Below are 24,151 nucleotides of genomic sequence, written 5' to 3'. Positions count from 1 at the left end.
TTTGAGTTTTTGTGCAGGATTTAAGAATGATAAGATCAATATGTGCACAAAGTAAAAGAAGCCCGAAGACCAAAGTTTTATTTCATAATGTAATATATTAAATTGGTCTGTAATAGTAAGTAGGTATTTGGTTTGTAATAAGCTCACACACATCACACGTATGATTTACTACGTAAGCTCAAACCAAATCATGAATGAGAAAGAACCATAGAAAGACCTTAGGGTGCACCAGGTCGACCGACACCGGACTTTTTAGTTATTTCCAAATTGGACCCCAAGTGACCTTAGGACACACGCATATTCACATACATTTGTTAGGCACTTGATTAGGACTTGTTTGGTTCAATACGAGACCAAAAAGCACACTTGGTGCACTTTTGGTCGACCGAAACCTATAGTTTAAAAGGCTTTGGTCGACCGAACTAGCCCTGGGTCAACAGTTTGACCAAGGCCCGGTCAACCAAGACCTTATAGTTCATTTGACCCCGGTCGACCGAACCACCAAGGAGTCAACATTTTGACCTCCCGGTCGACCGACCAATTTTGTACTCCAATTACCTAGTTGACCGGAGGGTCCTCGGGAGAATTCCCAGCGGTCTGGTCGACCGAGCCCTTCAGTTCAAAAAGGCTCGGTCGATCGAACCTCAGGAATTTGGAAAATTGCCTTGCCTCAGTCGACCGACCACTCCGTTCAAAATACCCCTGGTCGACCGAGCCATTTGAGTCCTGGTCGACCGAACCATTTCTGGTCGACCGGACCTCTCGGGTTGCCCTGATTTTTTTACCGCAGTTAATATTTTTAAACAGGGTTAAAATGCCTTAAACGTCATTAAACTTTTCTAATAATACCCAAAAGGTCCCCAACGGTCATCTTTCCTTCCATGGCTATATATATGTGTTCATTTGCAAAGATTAAGAGAGATTAGCCACTTTGATTAAGGAAAATTCTTTGAAAAACCAAACCCTATAATACTCATTTCCAAGCTCCACGCACTCAATCTTACCTTCCCGTATTGCCTACATCATTTGTAAGTTGATTTTTGAGTGTTTATATTGATCGGTTTGCTCTCCTATCTTTGGATTGTTTGACTTATTTTTTGAGAGCTAAACCTCAAGTATTCTTAGGGGTCTTTATTAATAAGTCTCTCCTAAGAAGACTTTTATAGAACTTCTAAGTATTGCATATTCATTGTAATGTCTTAAGAAGTTTGTATTTTGGTTGCAAAAACATTCTCAAATATCTACTGTGTTTTTATCTTGAAAATATTTGATGAGATATTTGCTTATGTGATAAACTCTTTGTTGCAATACTCGTTAACTCATATATCCTTTGCTGAATACAAAGATTGAATATCTTTTTGCAAACCAAACTTATACATTGCTAGAACTTCATATACATATACATATTGAGAAAACTTATTGATTGAAATATATGAAGTTTGGAAAATATCTTTGTTTGAGCACTTAGATTGAATATCCTGTGATACAAAGATCATTTAGGTTTGCGCACTCACGCACTCATTACAACGATAGTAAATCTATTTGAGAGTTGACATCTTAGACCACATTGAGCTTACATATTATATCATATTGTGGTGTATGCGATAGTGCACGTATCTGGGTACACATCTGCTTTACTTGAAAGCTTATTCATTGTACCATTTGATTGTATTTCAAATACTATTGAATTTCCAGGCACGGGCCTGAAGAGGGAGACTAACCCTGGAATAGTCTCGGATTAGCTTAGACCCGGTTAGGAAAGTTAGGTGCGTCGTCCTGTTAAGGCGTGTAGGTTGAGGTCAGCCCCGCTAATTGACCTGGTTAAGGTTGAGGTCAGCCCTGTGTTAATTTGATCTAGTCGTAAACGGTACCGCTCCACCCTTAAGTGAGCTATTAGTGGAATCCTCAAGCTTGGAAGCTTGAGGCGGGGACGTAGGCACAGTTGGCCGAACCCCGATAACATATCGTGTGTTTGCTTATATTTCTGTACTTTATATTTACCGCACGTATATGTTATGGGTGAATGATGCGTATGACTTAATTTTCACAGTATATTTATCTACGTGTTTGGAAATTGCATAGACTGATCCTAGGTTGTGTACATACCGTTGTTGCATAGATCAACCTAGGTGAAAAAGTTTTAAAAATTCCAATTCACCCCCCCTCTTGGGAATACACCAATTCTAACAGACTTCATCTCTATCCTCAATGAAGAATATTGGACAGATCCAGTTGCACCAACATTATATAGAAATCGATAATTGTTTAGGCAAAAAGGACGACTGGAGAGTTCCACACTACATAATGAAATGGACGTACAAGAGGGTAGTAGGAGGATGCAGTGCAATTTTTGCCACGAAGAAAGTCACTACTGCATTCGATGTCCGAGGAGGACTGGAGGTCATGATGGAACTGAACCGTCACATTGATGTGTATTTAATGTGCATAGTATGTTTGATTTTGCCTATTTTTATCTTTGTACATATTAGTAGCATATTGTTTGTCTATGATTTGTTATTATTGTAAATGTGATGTATTGATCTTCTTGATGTACTATTTTCTTCATACTGGAAGAATAACCCCTCCTGTCGACATAGGGTTTATAGTCGAGCCACGTAAACTTTTGTGTATTCTGTAATATTTTCTATGCTTTATTTTGATTTTTGAATTCATTACCCTTAAATAAATGATACATTTACAAAATAAAGTGACAGTTTTGTAATTATTAAATAGGTACATAGACTTGACAAAAAACCTAAGATAAATGGACAATACATTTGTTTTCTAAACAATAATTTGCTAAATAAACTTAGTACATTTGCATCTTCCTTCTCAAATATATTGCAATAATAATAATAATAATAATAATAATAATAATAATAATAATAATAATAATAACAACGACGACAACAACAACAACAACAACAACAACAACAATAATAATAATAATAATAATAATAATAATTTACTTGCATGAGTTCTTGATATAAATAAGGTAAGCTATTGTTTCTTTATTCAATAATTGAAAATAATAATTAAATCAGTATACAAATAGATTGTAAAAAAAAAATGAACATATAGATATACTACAATATCCCAAAAAATATAAAATAATGAACCAAAAAAAAATACAATAAAGTCCCACATTATCGCGGTCTCCTCTATCTTTGCGGCCTTTTATGTCGTTCCTACTGCCCTCCTTGCACACGTTGTCTTCTCCCACATCCATCTGCACCCTCATTAACATGTGATGTTTGTGGGATCTGCAGCATCATGCGACGTCTGATCACCAAATAGATCAAATGAGATCAATGATGAAATCAAGAATTGTTGGTATTGCTGTTGTCCCTAGTAGATTGGGGGTGGGTAGGATGGATTGGACTACGGTGGCTCCGGCACAAAAAATGTACTACTAGACGCCCCATATGGATCCTGATATGCCCTATATGGAATATGGGAAGAAGAAGTCGAAGCATGCTAGGGGGAGGTATATGCAGGTATTTACTGTTGTGCCAATGCTCCTCCATCACCCTTTGTGCACTATGTGAATAGGGAAAGTACTCCCCCCTCACCTTGACCCCCATAGCTCCGGCAAGGTCCAACATGAAGTCTCCTATGCGATGCTTGCTTAGCAACTATAGCATCATCATCCCATTTGCCATTATGTGCATCCTCATCATTGGCATGGGCAGACCTGTGAACTGACCAACGACCTTCATATGCCACAAACTACATACAAGCTATTGCAATCGGTCTAACCGGACATGTCGGGACATAGTTAGATAACTAAATCTCCCCCATCATATGCTCTTCCAATAGAATACTATAAAAATATTAATAAGTTATTGAAAATAATTGTATGTTCACTACATGCATTGAATAATTTATTCACTCACCACTATTATATGCAGACTGGTAGTCCTACTAACGCAGCGAATAGTGATAAACTGGTACCACTGATTATATCCATCCTCGGCTTATAGAGATGTAGGCCTATGGAATGAAAGTTTAGTCAATATATGGACGACATAGTCCAGTCATCGCTGCCACATTTGGAGGTTATGGTTGTAATATGCACGCTAGTCGGTGTGATAATTCCCACGCTGCTCACATTCATGCAGATCCCTAAAATGACTGTTATGGTTGTACCCTATCTGAGGTGGAAGGGGTATATGTTGCCTTAGCCCGAAGTGCCGCAGTACTCGGTCTGGTAGGTGCCACTCCATGAGCTAAAAGCATATCAAGGGAGTGCAAACAAACCCAAATTTTACTTCATTGAAGAACACACACGGTAGATTAGCGTAGATATCCGTTCTGTACAACTACCATATAAACTACTAACAAATGATACATGTAATAACAATATTGAATATTAAGTAATCACATTTTATGATTCCAATGAAAATATGTATTATATCGTCCTCACACATCATATTAATGTCATATTGGTATGATCACAGAATATGCATGGGGACATGCAAAGTAAGAAATGAAGCTTGAAATCTACAATATAACAAGACACTAAAATTTTGAAAATTTATGGAAAGTAAAAACATACTAACTTGATCGCAAGTGGGTACGACCTATCACTGACATTAGCAAAAAGATATGGTAGGCTAAATCTAATGGGAGCAAGAAAGGGCATGTTTCCCCATGCCCAAACTTGCAGAAAGAACATTGAGCCTCCAACTGAATGTGTCCCCCCCCCCCCTCACGACCAACCTGGATGTCATGTCCAAGTGGCTGAGTATAGGTAGGAAAATTAACAATGCATAGTATTGTGACTTGTTCATGAACAAAAAACTGCATATGAGTTGTAAGATGCATGCTCAAGCATACTGCATTACTTCCTCCTCTGATGCATTATTAGCAAGCCTTAGTAGGTCATTGTCCATCCGTGTTATTGATAGGGAGGAGCTAGATCATCAGCTCTAGCCAGTGGGGGGGGGTAAAATCTAAGTAGTCTAAAATACAAGCAAGGTCAGTTTTGCTGTGTCATCTTTGTAAAAGCGTTGCCATCTACAGGTAACTTTGTAATAATGGTGACATCCTACAACATTGTTGTCGCCTCGCCACAAGGAAAGTGAAATGTTTGCATTTAAAGCCTCCAGCGCCCTAGCAATGCACTAATTAAATGGTGGTCAAGCCGAATGTATCAAATCTGGTATAGTGGATAGAACCCCATTTGTTGAATCCATGGAATGATTCTAGCATCAGCATGGGACTGCATCTCTAATGTGTGTGCACCTACACCGACGCCCTTTAAAGGCGTCGGAATAATCCTTCTCCCATGTGATCACTATTGGCAGTATGCCACTCCACAACTTGGAGAGAGCTATTGCTCCGACGTCTATATGTTTTAGGTTCCAGACAACAAGTGTCCAATTACCGTAGGTTTCAACTAGTGTGAAGTTTTGCGCATGCAACCCACTCGCCCTGCTAGATGCAATGTAGGCAAGTCACATTAAACATTGCTTACCCTTGGTGTTAGTCGAACTGGATGCAAAAAAGATCATGTCAATCCGCTACAAATAGATAAAAAAGACCTATCTCGTAGGTCACATGTATAGTATAGAGAAGGTAGGAGGGATGAAGGCCCCGTAATGTCAAGACAGAAGAATCGATTAGACCGAGATCCATGCTGTACAAATATAAAAAAATAAAAATAAATATATGGTTGATAAAGATGATTATTAAGTATTACAAAATTTGTATTAAATATATCATAATCATAAACATACCTCAATATGAAATAAAATAGATGTATAAAATCAAAGTAAACATTGAAATTTTTGAGGGTGGTGGGGAGGTTGTAGGAGAAAAGGGAGAAGAAAAGAGAAGCACAAGTGGGAGGGAGAATGAAATGAAGGGAAAACATAGGGTTGGGGGGAGGGAACTTGCAGTAGGCAAGGCACAAGGGGGCAAGGGGACAAGGAAGGGACTGCGTGGAAAAAGGGGGGGGGGGAGGTTGGCCATGTAGTGTGGCATACCAGAAGCAGGGGTGTCAGATCTTGGGAGTATAACCGATTTTTGGAAAGTCAGTTTTGACTTTCTAGTCATATTTTGTTTTTTTGCTCCCCACCTCAAGAAGAAAGTGCGGGAGCAAAGGGGAGCAGGGACGCAAGAACCTCCAAAAGTCGATTCTACCACATGTTTTTCTTTTTCAATACTCGGCCGACTTTTGGAAAGTCGGTTAAGTTCAAAACCGTAAATATAGGGCCACCTACCCTATTTTTTTTTTTCTTAACATTTGCATAAAAAACTGTCTATCCTTCTATCCTTTTGCTAAATTTCCATCGCCAAAAAAAAAAACTAAGTATCCCATTAGTTATAGATTCTATTATTTTTACTTTTTATTAATTTTTTTTCCAAATTTTTTAAAAATACTCATTTTTTCATTTTTTAAATTTTTTTTTGAATAAGTGAATAAATAAATAAATAATAAAATTTTCATTATTTATTTTTGAAGACATTTATTTTTTTTGACTAATTATAAAAAATGCCACCTTATTTTTAATTTTTTAAAGTTATGCAGAAAAGTTATAGAATACATATTTTTATTATTTTGAAGATCTAATTATTCTTACTTTGTAAACGAGAGCATAGAATTTTGTATTTTTACCTTAATTTAGGTGAATTATGTTTTAAATTTCTTCAAATCTGCACAATTTTTTTTTTTTTTATAAAAAAAAGTTATTGTTTTTTGAATTATTTAGAAACATAGAAATGAAATATGAAAATTATTTTGCCCATTAAAAAAAACCCTATATTTTTATTTATTTTTTTAATACAAATCTCATAAACTAGAGCATAAGGCTTAAATTTTTATAATTCTTTGAAAAATTAAAAATCAGAAACAAAAATTGTTTTTCACGATTAAAATGTTTTTTTTTTTTTTTTTTTTATCTTTTCTTTTCCTTCTAACAAAAATTCTACTATTTGAGAAATTATTATGTCAAGTTGCCTAAATTACATAATTTGACATCCATTTAGTGAATTTCATGCTCACAAATTGAAGTTGATGCTAGCAAAATTCTAACTCAATCCAACCTTCATTATATAGTAATTGACTTAACAAGTTTTATATTTTTTAATAACCCCATCAACTATTTCCTTCCTTTACTGGGTCCGTTTGGTGTCGATGTCAAAAATTAGAGATATGAAAGCTAGAAACGAAAACTAATACAAATTTAAAACTAAATTAAAAAAAAATGCTCATTTTTATCTTTAAATCAAAATATTATAAAAATATGATTAAAATAATAAAATTAGAAATAATACACATTTTAAAAAATTACTATAATAAAACTAAAATTTATTATAATTATTTTACTTAATTGTTCTACTTTCAAAATTTACTTTACAATAAAAATTCTAATCTTGACAATTAAAAAGTAGTAAAAGTATTTTGTAATTGGCTTTATTATTATTTTTCAAATTTATGTATATTTTTTTTAATTATATGTAAATTTATATGATCATTTAATTTTTATTTTAATTTAAAAGTATATAAAATAAATAATTTAATAAAAAAACTATTTCCAGATATTAAAATTTTTGCAAACAAGTTGCCAAAACAACTAAAAACCACAAACAACTGAAAACCAGCAATAGAAATGGAAAACTAATAATAGAAACAAATGAGTTTATATAATCAATTTTTTTACTATGGAGAAATAGAAACAGGAAATAGGAAACTGTAACTATATATACCTAACGCAATGGCTCCTCATTTTAAACCATTCCATAACTTGTATTTGGTTTCTTTCTCTTTCAAGCTTCATGCGAGATTATAATTTCTATTGGTAATAAAAATTACCAATTTTCATATTTTATTTTATTTTTCTTTGGGCTTTATCCTAAGGTCTATGTTAAGGCTTGAACTACCTAGAAAGCATAAAATTTACCAATTTCCATATTTTATTTTATTTTTCTATATATTCAATTCAACTCAGATTTCTATAAATTCTTATTCCTGTTTATGTTTTTTTTTTTTCTTGGCTACATAATTTTATTCTGATCTAAAGCTTCTAACCTTAAACTCAAAGCAGGAAACAAGTGCACAACTTGTTTAATTGTCATGCCATGCTAATTTTCTACTTTAGTTTTGTAATTCTAAATTTATTCGTGACTTCAACTTTTTATATATAAAGTTAGCATGTCTAATTAATAAACAAGAAGAATCAACCAAGCAAGCATCGACTTTAAAACTATAAATATTAAGCTTAAAAGTCTTATCTTTCTAAAATATTTTTAGTTTGTTTTTCGCAAAAAATGCACAAGAAGTACAATTGTTTTCGATTTGACAAAAACAACCTAAATTTATGCATACTAGGCAAGCTACATGACATTAATTCCCTTAGAATTTAAAACCCACCAAGATATGCTAACTTCATAAGCATTAGTCTCAAATCCTATTGTATCAAAATTTTCCTTTAGAGCATCTTTCTCTCTCTTCTTCAAGGTTGACACATTTTCTTGTAGTGATATGAGTTGTTGTAATAGAACTAAGCATTTTTCCTTTTCAAATTTTTTCTTTTACAAATAGTTGGATTATTGGAACTTCTTCCATTTGCTTTTTAGCTATTAGTTTTATTTTCCTCTTCTACATTATGACCTTACTTATAGTTATCATTATGTCAACCATTTTTATCTTGGGGACAATATTTCATCTCAATTTGTTTGTGATTAGCCAACTTTTTAAGAGTAATATTTTTGTTCTTGTATTTAAAACCTCATTTGCAATTTTTTCATTAAAAATAGAAATAATTGCAATGGGCTCATCCATACTCTGACTCTCCCTCTTCTATAATGAACTTTCCTTTCAATGAATCTAAAAGCTCCTTTGCAAGTCATGTTATTCCATGGAGTTGACATTATGTTCCTGTTACATAAGATTACCATTTTCCCATTTAATCCTTGTACAAACAAACTCTGAAGTCCGTGGTTTTGATTGAGCTCACTTGGATTAGTGAGAACATAAACCAGATTCAAGTAGAAGGTGCCTTCCTTCCTTTTCCAATGCTTGAATCTTACTCCATCAACTACTCCACTAATTACAACGATGCTTTATATTTGACTTCTTTTTTGAGTGTTGTTTTCATGTAAGTCAAGTGAGAATTCTTTGTAACAGTACTCCAGTTTCAAATACCCATTCCATATTACGTGTGAATACTGGAGTAATAAATAACCACAGCTATCGATAGTCTGAAGTAACTGCAAATGTATTCAAAACAAGGCTGTGTCTGCTCTGTTGCACTATTTTTCCAATTCTCTTGAAATTGAATTCTTGCTGAGCCAACATTTTGTGTGCAAGACATGCTATGTTTCTTTGATGTACTGTTATAAGCTGTGAGATCCTTTTGTGATTCTATGACATAAAAGCCTTTAATAGTGAGAGATTATAATGGTGGGAACAAGAACATGCAGATTCTTAGGCGAACAATAGCAACACTTTTCACTCAATCTTTACAAACTTTATTGTGCATTGTTTACGGCTTATAGTTGTTGAACAATTTAAAATGCCTTAGCAAATTTGTGGTTTCTTTTGATTGCTTCACCCTGGATCCTCCTTTCTGACTTCATTACAGTTGTCAATTATCTCCCACATAACCCACACAACAATTCAAACTGTGAAACTCTCAATTTTGTATAATTCACAATAAGTTGTTGTAGAAATGTTCTATATAAGGCAATACAGATTTTCTTGTCTTTTCTTTATTCATGTTTCAATGGCGCTAGGGTCAAAACACACACTATCATCTCACTCTTATGATTATTTCTGACCCAAACTTTATTTTAAAAGAGTCTTCTCAACAATTCTGCCACTAAGCATCTCTGAAAATGTTTTAAGGTGTGGTATACGTGGGATCCTCATCTTTAAGACACCCAAAAAATGCTCAATATAATTCACATGGCTCTTTGCAAGGCAATTTACAAGGGAGGCAAAGACTTTGAACTTCACGAGAAAGCAGTACATTGTGGGTGCTACTGTGTTGTGCTCGTTGCAATGCGTTTTGGCAGGTTTTCTCATTGGGGCAATGGGGTGATCTTTTTAGGTAGACCCTCTTCATATCTGTCACCGAACTGCTCAATTTTTTTATTATACTGTTCCCATAACTTCACTCCTTACTCCCAATGACTAGAGCATTTTTAGCTGTTATTTTCTACGAAGAAAAGTTCGAGGCTGAGAAAGGAATTGCTCTTGCCCTTTCTATTTGGGGCTTCATTTCCTACTATGGAGAGATAAAACATTCCAAGAAAACTAATGAACAAATCCCAAAAATAGAGATGCCCCAAACTCTTACAGCATAATGACACTAGCTTGCGTCATGAGAAGCCACGAATGTCTGTGACAAGGAAAAAGGGATCACAAAGGATAAACCACTTTTGTAATATATTTTTTTTATCATATTTAAATTACGTTAGCTTCATGATTTCTTTATGGATGCTTTGCTTCTTTTCTTTTTTTTTTTTTCACTTCTTAAGTAACTAATTTTTTGTTGTTATGCCAAAACCATTGCCAATAATCATTTTTCTAGGATACAAAAACATGCAAAAGCCAATATTATCTTTGTTCATTGTAATTTCATGATTGAGATCATCCAATAACACTTGATGCCATAAATGTTGGCAATAGAATCAAGTGGTCTGTTTATTCCCAACATGTTTGGTAACTTTTTTGAAAAACAAGTGAAGGGTAGAAAAAAAATCAATGCAACTAGGAGCCACTATGTGTGAGAACAAGTCCTTGATTAAGTAAATGTAACTAGGAGTCTTTACGTATAAGAACACCACTTGGATTAAAAGAACATAAACTAGAAACCACATATATGAAAATGACGCGGATTAAATGAATGCAACCAAGAGCCATTAAGTGTAAGAACACGACCTGGATTTAATGAGTACAACTAGCAAGCATTATGTATAAGAACAAGACTTGGATTAAATGAATGCATGACGTGGAAGAGCGTGAGCTAGATTAAATGCATACAAGGAAGAGCCACTATGTGTGAAAACACAACCTAGATTAAATGAATGCAACAATAAGTCATTACGCATAAGAACAAGGCCTGGATTAAATGGCTATACCAAGAGCAAGGACGTGTAAAAACACAACCTAGATAAACAAATGCAAGGAGGAGCTATTACGACTATAAAGTACGACGTAGATTAAATGAATGCAACATGGATCCATTATGTGTAAGAATGCCATTTGGATTAAATGAATGCAACTAGGAACCGTTATGTCTAAGAACACTACTTGGATTTAATGAATGTAGCTAGGAGCCATTACGCATAAGAACATGACCCAAATGAAATGAATGCAACTGTAAGCCACTAAACATGACTTGGATTATATGAATGTAACTAGGAGCCATTATGTGCAAGAACATGACCTGGAAAAAATGAATGCAAATTAGAAACCTTTTTCATGTACAAACATGACTTGGATTCAATGAATTTGTACAAGGAACCATTATGTGTGGAACATGACCTGGATTAAAAGAATGCAACTAGGAGTCATTATGTATAAGAACATGACCTAAATTAAATAAATGCAATTGTAAGCCACTAAACATGACCTATATTATTTTAATGTAACCGGGATCCATTATGTGCAAGAACATAACCTGAATTAAATGATTGAAGATTAGAAGTTATTTTTGTGTATGAACACAACCTCAATTAAATTAATGCAACTAGGAGCCATTGCGTGTAAGAACACAACTAGGATTTAATGAATGTAAATAGGAGTTACGTATATGAAACAAGAGCTAGATTAAATGAATGCAACCAAGAGTCATCAAGTGTCAGAACATGTCTTGAATTTAATGAATCCAACTAAGAACCATTATGTAAGAACAAGACTTGGAATAAATGAATGTAGCTAGGAGCTATTACATAAAAAAGAACATGGCCCAATTAAATTAAATGAATGCAACTGTATGCCACTAAACACAACCTTCATTATATGAACGTAATCGGGAGCCATTATGTGCAAGAACGCGACCTGGATTAAATGAAAGCAAATTAGAAGCGACCTGGATTAATTCAATGCAACTAGGAGCCATTACATGTAAGAACGCGACTAGGATTTGATGAATGCAACCAAAAGTTACGTGTATGAAACAAGACTTGAATTAAAATGAATGCAACCAAGGGTCATCACATGTAAGAACATGTCTTGGATTCAATGAACGCAACTAAGAACCATTACATGTAAGAACACGACCTGAATTTAATGAATGCAATTAGAAGTCGTTATGTATAAGAACGTGTGTAACATCCTCAAAATTCTTACCATTATATATATATATATATATATGTATCTACATCCATACCTAAGCAGAAGAAACACAAGTCATATAACCATTTACATATATACTATACAATACCAGAATCCAATATATATAGACCATACAAAAATACCCTTCCAGCATCATCTACTTAAAATATACGCAACTCTATCAAAACATATATTTCTTTCACAATTTAAAACATACTACATCGCCTGTATTTTCTACTTTTCATACTGATAATATCATACTATACTCATCATATTGTAAATTTGTATACATATACATAACTGTGCTTTATCCCTGGGACTCTGTACATCATATTTTGACCCCTTATGATAGGGTTGTGTGGCCCGTAGGCAGGACTTCATTTGGTCAGCCCTCCAGATAAGTCAATACTCTCTACACTACCTTAGCCTGGCCAAACTGCATCCACTCCTAGGCTCGGGATGGCTGACGATACCCACACACTATCTGAGATATGTGGTTGCACTCTATCTGTATATAGCAACGGTACCGTGCTCTGTATTCTATATCTATACTGTATCTGTCTGTAATCTTTCCACAGGGATATGATACTATATATATGTATATATATGTATATATATATATATATATATATATATATACATATATATGTACATATATGTTCTTTTACTGTTTTCATCATGTTTGCAAAATTACCATAATGCTATCTTTCTGTACTGTAAATACTGTAATCTCTGTATACCGTATCTGTAGCATCTTGATGCTACCTCTGCATCTCTGTTTGTATACTCTATATGTTATGGTAATAGGAAACATGGCATGCTATAACTTTATATATATTGTTCTGTATAAAACTATAATATATATACTGATCTGAGTAAACTGTATACATGTGTATGTATGTATATATATATATATATATATATATATATATTTGTTTCATGAAACTATTCGTACAAAAGCTGTATATGCATGTAAATTTCTCTGTATAATCTTTATGAATATATATTTATATCTGTATATTCTGTATAACTCTATATACTGGGAAAACTATATAAACTGTATATACTGTCGATATCTGTGTATTCAGTATAGTATGATACATTATAAAAACTATATAAATTCTTCATCACATGAAAATCTACTCAAGCCACACAAGCATTTAAACTCATATTCTGTAAAGACTGTATAATAAACTGGTATAAATATATGTCTATAAAATCTCTGATATCATTCTTAAAACTTCTAGCATAGCATATTTTCCTTACCTTAACTCTGAAAAGCCCCTATAAAATTGTAGTTTTATACCCGCAGGGTCCCTATCTTAACATCCTGAAAACATAATTTCCCAGAACAAAATATGAGTATTTTCTTACCTACAACATTTCTTATAACTGAGGGAAAGGCCTAATCTGAATAAAATGACTTACCCTGAGATTGGGATGAAATCCAACCCAACTTTTTCAATGATCAACTCTGGCAGACTTGCAAAGAACTTCACCAGGAGCGTCGTGGTAGCCTCAGATCTTCGATTTGGCAAGAAACAAGCCCGGAAACGAAGAGAGAAGTGAGAGAGGGAAGTAGAGAGAGAGAGAGAGAGAGCGAGAGAGAGAGGAATCTGGAAATGAGATAAAAATCTGAGTTTTCACTATTTATAGGGCCAGATTCAACTACAAGACACGTCACCTCGTCAACGAGTTCTTCAATAATTTCGTCAACGAACTTCCACCCTCATCGACGAATTTTAGGCTGTCACAAAACCTCTCTCGGTATTTTCTCATCGATGAGACGTGGCTTCATTGACGAGGTCCCTTATATACTCGTTGACGAATCCTTGTATTCGTCAATGAAATCCTACACAAAATTCCGGGTTGTTACATTCTCCCCTCCTTATAAAATTTCGTCCTCGAAATTTATTATCTGTATCCCATCTATACATTCCATCTTTCCGTAAAGGAAAAAGGGTCTACTTATTTTATTACCTGCCCTCACTTGTGGCGGAGGAATACCGTGGTTACATTCACATCCTGGGAGATTACATATATAAAACTAAAAACTATCTACTAACTAAAATCAATACATGTACCTGCAAGAAGACTAATCTAACTATTATACTTTACCTGAGTACCTCTATACCTCTAGGAACAACTGCAAGTATCCCTATCTGATCTACTCCTCGAGCTCCCAAGAAGCTTCCTCTATAGCGTGATTCCTTTGCAAAACTTTAACTAATTGTATTTCTTTAGTATGTAAAGTTTGTATCTTTCTATCCAAAATCCATACTAGTACTTCTTCATGAGCCAATGAATCCTTAAGCTCTATCTCTGCATAGCTAATGATGTGGGATGGATCTGGGACATATTTCCTTAACATGACAACATGAAACACGTCATGAATACGAACCAAAGCTAGCAGCAAAGCTAGCCTGTAGGCAACTGACCCTATTCTCTCAAGTATTTCAAAAGGAACAATGTACCTAGGGCTCAACTTGACCTTCTTTCCAAACCTCATAACTCCTTTCAGATGAGCTATCTTCAAAAATACTCGATCTCCCATATCAAATTCTAACTCTTGGCGGTGAGCATCTATGTAGCTTTTCTACCGACTTTGTGTTGTACTGCTTCTTTCTCTAATTAATTGAACTTTGTCGGATGCTTGTTGTACTATATCTAAACCCAAAACTCGCCTTTCACCTACTTCATCCCAGAAAAGAGGATAACGACATCTCCTGCCGCATAATGCTTCATATGGAGTCATGCTGATACTAGTTTGATAGCTATTATTGTAAGCAAACTCAACTAACGGCATAAACTGAATCCAACTACCTCCAAAATCAAGCACACAAGCACGAAGCATATCCTCTAGTGTATGAATTGTTCTCTCAGTCTGACCATCTGTCTGGGGATGGAAAGCAGTGCTAAAAGCTAAATGTGTACCCATAGCCTCCTGAAAACTTTTCCAGAATTGTGAAGTAAACCGAGGATCTTGGTCTGAGACTATGGATACTGGTATTCCATGAACGTGAACTATCTTCTGAACATATATCTCTGCTAATATGTCTATGGAATAACTGATTTTACTAGGGATGAAATGAGCGGTCTTCGTCAGACAATCTGCAACTACCCAAATTGCATTCAATCCTTGTGATACTGGTGGTAACCCTATAACGAAGTCCATTGAAACATGGTCTCATTTTCATTCTGGAATGAACAATGGTTGCAACTGTCCTGCTGGTCTCTGGTGCTCAGCTTTAACCTACTGATAGGTCAAGCATTGCTGAACAAATTCAGTAATCTCCCTTTTCATTCCACTCCACTACAAATACTTTCGCAGGTCCTTGTACATTTTAGTACTGCCGGGATGGATCGTGTATAGGTGTAATAATCCCAAAAAAAGGATATAAAAGATTAGTGGAGTGATTCCCAAAAAAAATAATAACAATAATTAAAAAATAAAAATAAAATAATAATAATAATAATAACAATAATAAATTAATTAATTAATCAAATTTATAAAAAATAATAATTATTAAAATTTATTTTTATTTTTATTAATCAATAAATAAAAAAATTATTAATTAATTATTGATTAAATTAACTAAATAATTATTATCATGAATTAAATAATAATACTATCATATACATTAGATATATAAGTATATATATAAGTGAAAGTTATACTATTAATATATATATATATAATTCTTTTTAAAAAAAAAACCAAACAAAGCTTCTTGAAGCTTTTAAAGCTTCAGGAAGCATTAGTGAATCCAGAATGCTCCCGCCCCTTCTGTCTTCTCCCGCCCCTTCTGTCTTCTTCAACGCTCAAGTCTCCTCCAAGTCTCTCTCTCTCTCCTCTCATTCTCTCTCCCTCTCTCCTTGATTTCGTGGCGGATTTTCGCTCGATCGAAAATCCAAAGATACCATTGGACCCCATTCACCGCTACCGTCATTTTTACCAGAGCGGATCGGTGGTAGGAGCGGCGTAGGTGTATTCCCTGGGGTAAGTCATTTCTCCCTTTTTCTTTAATTTCTTGCAAATTATAAGCCCAATTGACGAATGGACACCACCATGAGAATCTAGGGATGATTCTCTACAAGTCTAGCGGGACAGAATTTTCGTCGAGGTGTCGGGCCAAAACCCCAAATTTGGGGTGTTGGGGTTATTAAGGGGCTTATTTTTAATTAATTAAAATTAATTTAAAAATGTGAAAATATTGAGCATCTAGGGCTAACGTAGGATTTCTGGAATTTAGGAACCGGGTGAGTGCCGCGAGTGTAATTTTGGGACCCGCAGGCAAAATTTAGAAAATTAAGTGGGAGTTTTAAATAATAGTTTAAATATTAATTTGAGGTATATGGAGCCTAAGGAAGGCTAGATGAGTATTATTTTGGAGAAATAGATTAATTAATCTGGGGAAAATGTAAATTGCAAGAGTTGAATTTCGGGCGCCAAGGGCATAGAATTTGGGATTCTAGTGAGACTCTCAGTAAGGCAGGTAGGGGGAATAAATTATAGTAGTATTTTTTAGTATTATTATTTGAATGAATATGTGAAAATGAGCATATGATATTTTGTCTGAAAATTATTATGATATAAATATCAGATAAATTGTGTGGCATTTGAGTAATTGTAAATTGTGATATTGTAGAGTGTAAAATATAATAATGTGGTATTCATTTGTGAGTACAAATTATGTGCATGACAAATGAGAATTATTGATGTGATTAGTGAGAAATAATGAAATATGATATTTATATATGAGTGGAAATGATTTGTTTGAAAATTTAGATTTTGTGAATTACAAATATTGGAAAAATACGTGAAATATGATATATGATATTACGAGATGATGAAATGTGCACGAAAAATGATGAGAATATATATATTGAACTAAATTATGATATACTGGAATATAATTGATGAAATGCCAATACCGCATAATGATTGCGGGTATGTGGTCGTAAACCCTGTTGGATGGTTATGATATTGAGCACGGTACCATTGCGAGTGGTGTTAGTGCAACCACACGGACTCTTGGAGCGTGTGGCATGACGGTCGACTGTGCCATTGTGTAGGGTTGTTGGGCACCCTGAGTCCGGATCAGGGTATTAGGCCGGCCAGTCGTACTACAGACGCGATATGTGATATGATATTTGATCTAACCGGGTCGGCCAACCGCGGTTAGATCTAGCCTTCGGGCCGCACAACCTTGACCATGGGGGGAAGTATGACGTGTATAGAAAGATCCTCAGGGTGGCCATGAGTTACAGATGCCATGTTGATATTTGATACCGAGGATACTCATAAGCCGGAAAGTGAAGTGGAAATGAAAAGTGAAATAATGATAAAATTGGCTAAAATGAGAAATGAAAGAAAGAATGGAAATTGAGAAATAAAGAATGATAAAATTGAGAAATGGAACCGCGTGAGTTAATAATATAAATAATTGAGACGAAGTGAAACTCTCCGCCTGAGGGCTTACTAAGTAAGGTGAGTGCCCTTATAGGTATTAGATGTGGCCAAACTCAGCTGCATAACATGTCAGAGCAGAAGGAAGCTACTTGTATGGGTGGGTAATCTTCCCTATTCTCAGGAACTTCGCAGATAATTAAGTGTTGGATATTATTGAATTTGATAAATGGTTTTAAAGCTTATAAAAGCTTGTGTTGTATATCTATATGATTATGAGAATGTGTATATCAGTATATTTTCTCAGATGAAATGATGATTTGAAAAGTAAAGTGTATTATAATTGAACTCATATGGCCACACACTGTAAATAATTTATTCCTTTTTACTGAGATGTGTTTCGCCCAAATTATCTAAATTTTTCAGGGAACAGAGATAGGCCAAGTGGTAGAGCTCCGTGATCATAGGGAGCTGGGACCCTGATATACAGGGTGAGTTTGGACTAGGGAGGTGTGATTCCCTAGGGTTTTATTATTTTTGGGTATGAGATAGTATTGTGTATTTATTTACGTTGATACTCTGGGTATTGTATTCTGACTGATTTATGTGTATTGTCTTCCGCTGTTAGGTTGTATAATAAAATAACTTTTACCTAGTACCCAATGCGAGTCTAGTCTTATGAATGATAGTAGGATTGTTGACGTGGCAGATTAGTGGATTTATGACGTGCTTATTTATTTAAAAAAATTGTATGAAAATCGGGGCGTCAAAGTTTTGTATCAGAGCCTAGGTTGCTAGGTTCTATAGACTTTAGTAGACAACTGAATACAATACCAGAGTATATGAGTGGTTTTTGAGGAAAATATGTGATGAGTAGACTGATATGTGAGTTAGTGGTTGTTTGAGGATGAGGTGATAATTTATGGTTCAATCTTGCGGCCTAGAGACAGGGGTACCAGGGTTGTTTCTGTGTTTTTCCTGGGGTGACTATTTCAGGAAAATCATAAATACTACCACTGGGTCTTGTTTTTGAGTGGTAGGATTGAATATTAAATGGGGATTAAGGTGTGGATAGAAGAATAATTTATGAGTTATTATAGTGTATAGGTTGTGTGATAGTGATTGTATGCTGAGATTAACTATTTCCTTTGCATGATGGATCGAGGGAACAGTAACACGAATGTGGGAAGTGATGGAGCAGGACCTTCCAGTATGGGTGGTACAGACCCTAACGTGGTATTGCGTAGCGTCACTCAGTAGGTGATGGCTGAGATGGCCAGGAACTCGGGGGAGTAGAGCTGCACGATCGAGCAATTCACACGTATGCGACCCCCATCTTTCGCTGGAGGAACAAAACCACTGGTAGTAGAGAACTGGGTTCAGGACATAGAGGACATACTAGCAGTCCTCTCATGTACAGAGCAGAAGGTATTATTTGCTACCTTTAAATTGACTGAGGAGGCAAAGCACTGGTGGAGGTCAGTGGGAGTATTGGAGGAGCAGAGGCCTGACCCTATAGCGATAACGTGGAGTCGCTTCAAGGAGATTTTATTCGAGCAGTACTTTCCCGCTACAGTCAGGAGTGCAAAGGCATCAAAATTTCTATTTCTAACACAGGGGTCTATGATGGTGCAACAGTACACAGTGAGGTTTGTTCAGCTGTCCCGCTTCGCCCCGTATATGGTGCCAGATGAGGAGAGGAAGGCGAGGAAGTTTGAGGAGGGCTTGAGGCAAAACCTGTATGAGTAGGTGGTCGATTTTTGAGCTCAGACTTTCTCAGAGATAGTGGATAGGGCTGCGGTGATTGAGAGCAGCATACAGAGAGGCGCAGCAACCCAAAGCTAGAGGAAAAGGCCCGCGCCTTCTGATTTTCAGGCAGGGCCCAGTTGAGGGCCGTGGAGGAGATTTGATACCAGAGGAGGGCGACGATAGGGAGGAGGAGAGCGAGTAGTGCAGGGCAGATAGATGCCCCCCTCCTTGTCCCAGATGATTGAGGAGGCACCCAGGAGAGTGCTGAACGAGAGAGGTTATCTGCTATTTGTGTTACCAACCTGGGCATATCGCGAGAAACTGCCAGGCACCACCAGCGGTAGTGGCTGCTCCTCGACCATATAGAGGAGGCTACTAGGCACCTCGAGGTGGATAGCAGAGGAATGCTTTGCCGGCGCAAGTTTATGCACTAATGCTAGGAGATGCTGAGGCGGCAGGAGATGTGGTGACAGATACTATTTCAATACTGTCATTTAAAGCTACCATTTTGTTTGATTCTGGGGTGACGCATTCATTTATCGCCTGAGATTACATAAAATTACGTGGGTTTGAGCCTTAGCAGTTAGAAATTAGTTTGTCTGTTGCTACGCCTACTAGGGCTGTAGGGGTATGTAGAAAGGTACTCAAGGATTGTTCAGTGGATATTAAGGGGAGGTCTTTGTTGGCTAATCTAGTGGTTCTTGATATGCATGGGTTTGAGGTAATCTTGGGAATGGATTGGCTAGCTGCTCACTATACTAGCATTGATTGCCATCAGAGAGTTGTAATATTCAGACCTCCAGAGGGAGAGAGCAGTACAGATTTTTGGGATCATGTGTGCGCACCCCACCTCAGTTACTATCTGTTATTAAGGCACGTAGATTACTATCAGAAGGTTGTCAGGGATATTTAGCCTGTGTGAAGGCAGTATCAGGAGGGGAGCTGAGGGTGGAGGAGATCCCAATGGTGAGGGACTTTCTTGATAAATTCCCTGAGGATTTGCCGGGACTACCTCCTGATCGTGAGGTAGAGTTCGTCATTAATCTGGTTCCAGGTACAGCGCCAATTTCGAAGGTGCCATATAGAATGGCACTGGTAGGGCTGAAAGAATTGAAAGAGCAGTTGCAGGAACTATTGGATAAGGGGTTCATTCGGCCTAGTGTGTTGCCCTGGGGAGCACCAGTTTTATTTATGAGGAAGAAGGATGGTTCGATGAGGTTGTGCATCGACTATCGAGAAATAAACAAAGTGACTATCAAGAATAAATACCCGCTCCCACGTATCGATGATTTGTTTGACCAGTTACAAGGGACACAAATCTTTTCGAAGATAGATTTACGCTCCGGATACCATTAGGTGAAAGTTAGGGTGAAAGATGTTCCGAAAACGGCATTCAGAACACAATATGGTCACTATGAATTTTTAGTTATGCAGTTTGGGTTGACGAATGCTTCTGCAGTGTTTATGAATCTGATAAACAGGGTCTTTCACCAGTGCTTGGATCAGTTTGTGGTAGTATTTATTGATGATATACTGGTGTATTCGAAGAGCCCAGAGGAGCATAAGGAGCATTTGAGTATAGTGCTTTAGGTATTGCGAGAAAAGAAGCTTTATGCGAAGCTCAAGAAGTGTGAGTTCTAGCTGGAATAGGTTACCTTCCTTGGACACGTTATATCCAAGGGTAGTATTTTTGTTGATCCGAGTAAAGTTGAGGCGGTAGTAGACTGGGTACGACCAAAGAACGTGCATGAGATCACGAGTTTCCTGGGATTGGTTGGGTACTACCGCAGGTTTGTTGAGGACTTCTCTAAATTGTCAGGCCCACTTAACCGATTGACTAGGAAAGGAGTGAAATTTGAGTGGTCTGATAAATGTGAACAGAGCTTCCAGGAATTGAAGCAGCGACTCCTCATTGCACCTGTGTTGACAATTCCTTCAGGAGAAGAAGGGTTTGTGATTTATAGTAATGCATCGCATAAAGGGCTCGGTTGCGTGTTGATGCAGTGGGGGAGAGTGATAGCCTATGCCTCACGATAGTTGAAAGAATATGAGAAGAACTACCCTACCCATGATCTGGAGTTGGCGGCGGTTGTTTACAGGCTAAAAATGTGGAGGCACTATCTATATAGGGGTAGGTGTGAGATATTTACTGACCATAAGAGTTTAAAGAATTTCTTCACGCAGAAGGAATTGAATATGAGGTAGAGGAGATGGCTAGAGCTAATAAAGGATTACGACTACACTATTAGCTACCACCCAGGAAAGGTTAATGTGGTTGTTGATGCTTTGGGCTGAAAATCAGTGGATTCATCTGTATCTGCAATGGATATTCAGCATCCGATTCAGATGGATCTAAAGAGGCTCGGCGTGGAGCTGGTATAGGGCGATCACCAGGCATTCATTACTTACTTGGTTTTGTAGCTGACTCTATAGGAGAGGATTAAAGTAGCTCAGAGGAATGATGCAGAATTAGTGGAGCTTGTGGGAAAGGTACATAATGGTTAGGAATCAAAGTTCAACATTTCAGATGATGGAGCCTTGAGGTTCTGTACCAGGTTATGCGTTCCTGCCGATCCTGAGATCAAGAGGGTCATTCTGGAGGAAGCGCATCGGTCCCTATATACTGTACATCTAGGTAGCACTAAAATGTATAGGGATCTTTGAAAGTCCTTCTGGTGGAGCAACATGAAGAGGGAGATAGCTTAGTTTGTAGATCAATGTTTGACGTGTCAGCAAGTGAAGGCTCAGCATCAGAGATCGGCGAGATCATTGCAGCCACTTCACATTCTTGAGTGGAAATGGGAGCATATAGTAATGGATTTCGTCTCAGGATTACCGCCAGCATTGCATGGACAGGACGTTATTTGGGTAGTGGTGGATCGACTGATGAAGACTGCCACTTTTTACTGATCAAAGTTTGCTACTCCATGGACAGATTGACTGAGTTATATATCTAGGAGATAGTTAGACTCCACGGCATCCTAGTGTCCATAGTTTCAAATAGAGACCCACGGTTCACATCTCGTTTTTAGAAGAATCTGCAAGGGGTCATGGGTTCTCAGTTGTCATTCAGCATAACTTTTCATCCTCAGACAGATGGACAGACAGAGAGGACGATACAAATTCTGGAGGATATGCTACGAGCATGTGTGCTGGACTTTGGAGGTCATTGGATACAGTATTTGCCACTGGCTGAGTTTGCGTATAATAACAGCTACCAGGCCAGCATTGGGATGGCACCGTATGAGGTGCTTTATGGCAAGAGGTGCTGATTCCCATTGTACTGGGATGAGGTTGGTGAGAGACAAGTTTTGGGGCCATAGCTGATATAGAAAACTTAGGATAAAGTCAGACTCATCAGAAACATGATCAGGACAACGCAGAGCCGGCAAAAGAGTTATGTTGATACTCATCAGTGAGAATTGTAGTTTGACACAGGAGATCACGTGTTCCTAAAGGTGGTGCCAATGAAGGGAGTTATGAGGTTTAGGAGGAAGGATAAGTTGAGCCCTAAGTATATTGGACCATTCGAGATTCTTGAGAAAGTGGGTCCAGTTGCCTATCGTTTAGCATTACCACCGGTCCTATCTAGGATCCATGACGTATTTCACGTTTCTATGCTGAGGAAATACGTCCCAGACCCCTCCCATGTGATCAGTTATGAAGCACTAGAGTTGAGAGACACTTTAGCTTATGAGGAAGTGCCAGTGCAGATTCTTGACTAGAATGAATAGGAGCTACGCACAAAGAAGATTCCACTGGTAAAAGTTATGTGGCGCAACCATGCCATTGAGGAGGATTCCTGGGAACTAGACGATCAGATGCGTCAAAGATATCCACATTTATTCAGTGGAGTTTAGAGCTGAGCTAATCAAGTGAATGCAATAGTATTGTAGTTTTTATTTGTATAATGTAACGTAAGATAGATAGGGTTTTTAGTTTTGAAAAGTGAATGGTTTTGGGAGAATTTTGAATAGTTGTAATTTCCCAGAACCCTCAGTGTAACCTCGGTACTCCTCCGCCATAAGTGAAGGTATTTAATAAAAATTGGAAATGTTTTCACTAAGAAAGGGAAACAAGGGAATGACAAATTCCGATGACGAAATTTTTATAAGGAGGGGAGAATGTAATAACCCCAAAAAAGGGATATAAAAGATTAGTGGAGTGATTCCCAAAAAAAATAATAATAATAATTAAAAAATAAAAATAAAATAAAATAAAATAATAATAATAATAATTATTATTAATTAATTAATTAATTAATCAAATTTATAAAAAATAATAATTATAAAAAATTATTTTTATTTTTATTAATCAATAAATAAATACAAAAAAATTATTAATTAATTATTGATTAAATTAACTAAATAATTATTATCATGAATTAAATAATAATACTATAATATACATTAGATATATAAGTATATATATATATATAAATAAATATATATATATATATATATATATATATATATATATATATAAGTGAAAGTTATACTATTAATATAATTTAGAAAAAAAAAAAAACCCAAACAAAGCTTCCTGAAGCTTTTAAAGCTTCAGGAAGCATTAGTGAATCTAGAATGCTCCCGCTCCTTTTGTCTTCTTCAACACTCAAGTCTCCTACAAGTCTCTCTCTCTCTACTCTCACTCTCTCTTCCTCTCTCCTCAATTTCGTGGCGGATTTTCGTTCGATCGAAAAT

Source organism: Malania oleifera, chromosome 8, assembly GCF_029873635.1.
Source record: "Malania oleifera isolate guangnan ecotype guangnan chromosome 8, ASM2987363v1, whole genome shotgun sequence".
Classification (NCBI taxonomy): Eukaryota; Viridiplantae; Streptophyta; class Magnoliopsida; order Santalales; family Ximeniaceae; genus Malania; species Malania oleifera.
Note: the sequence above shows the minus strand (reverse complement) of the source record.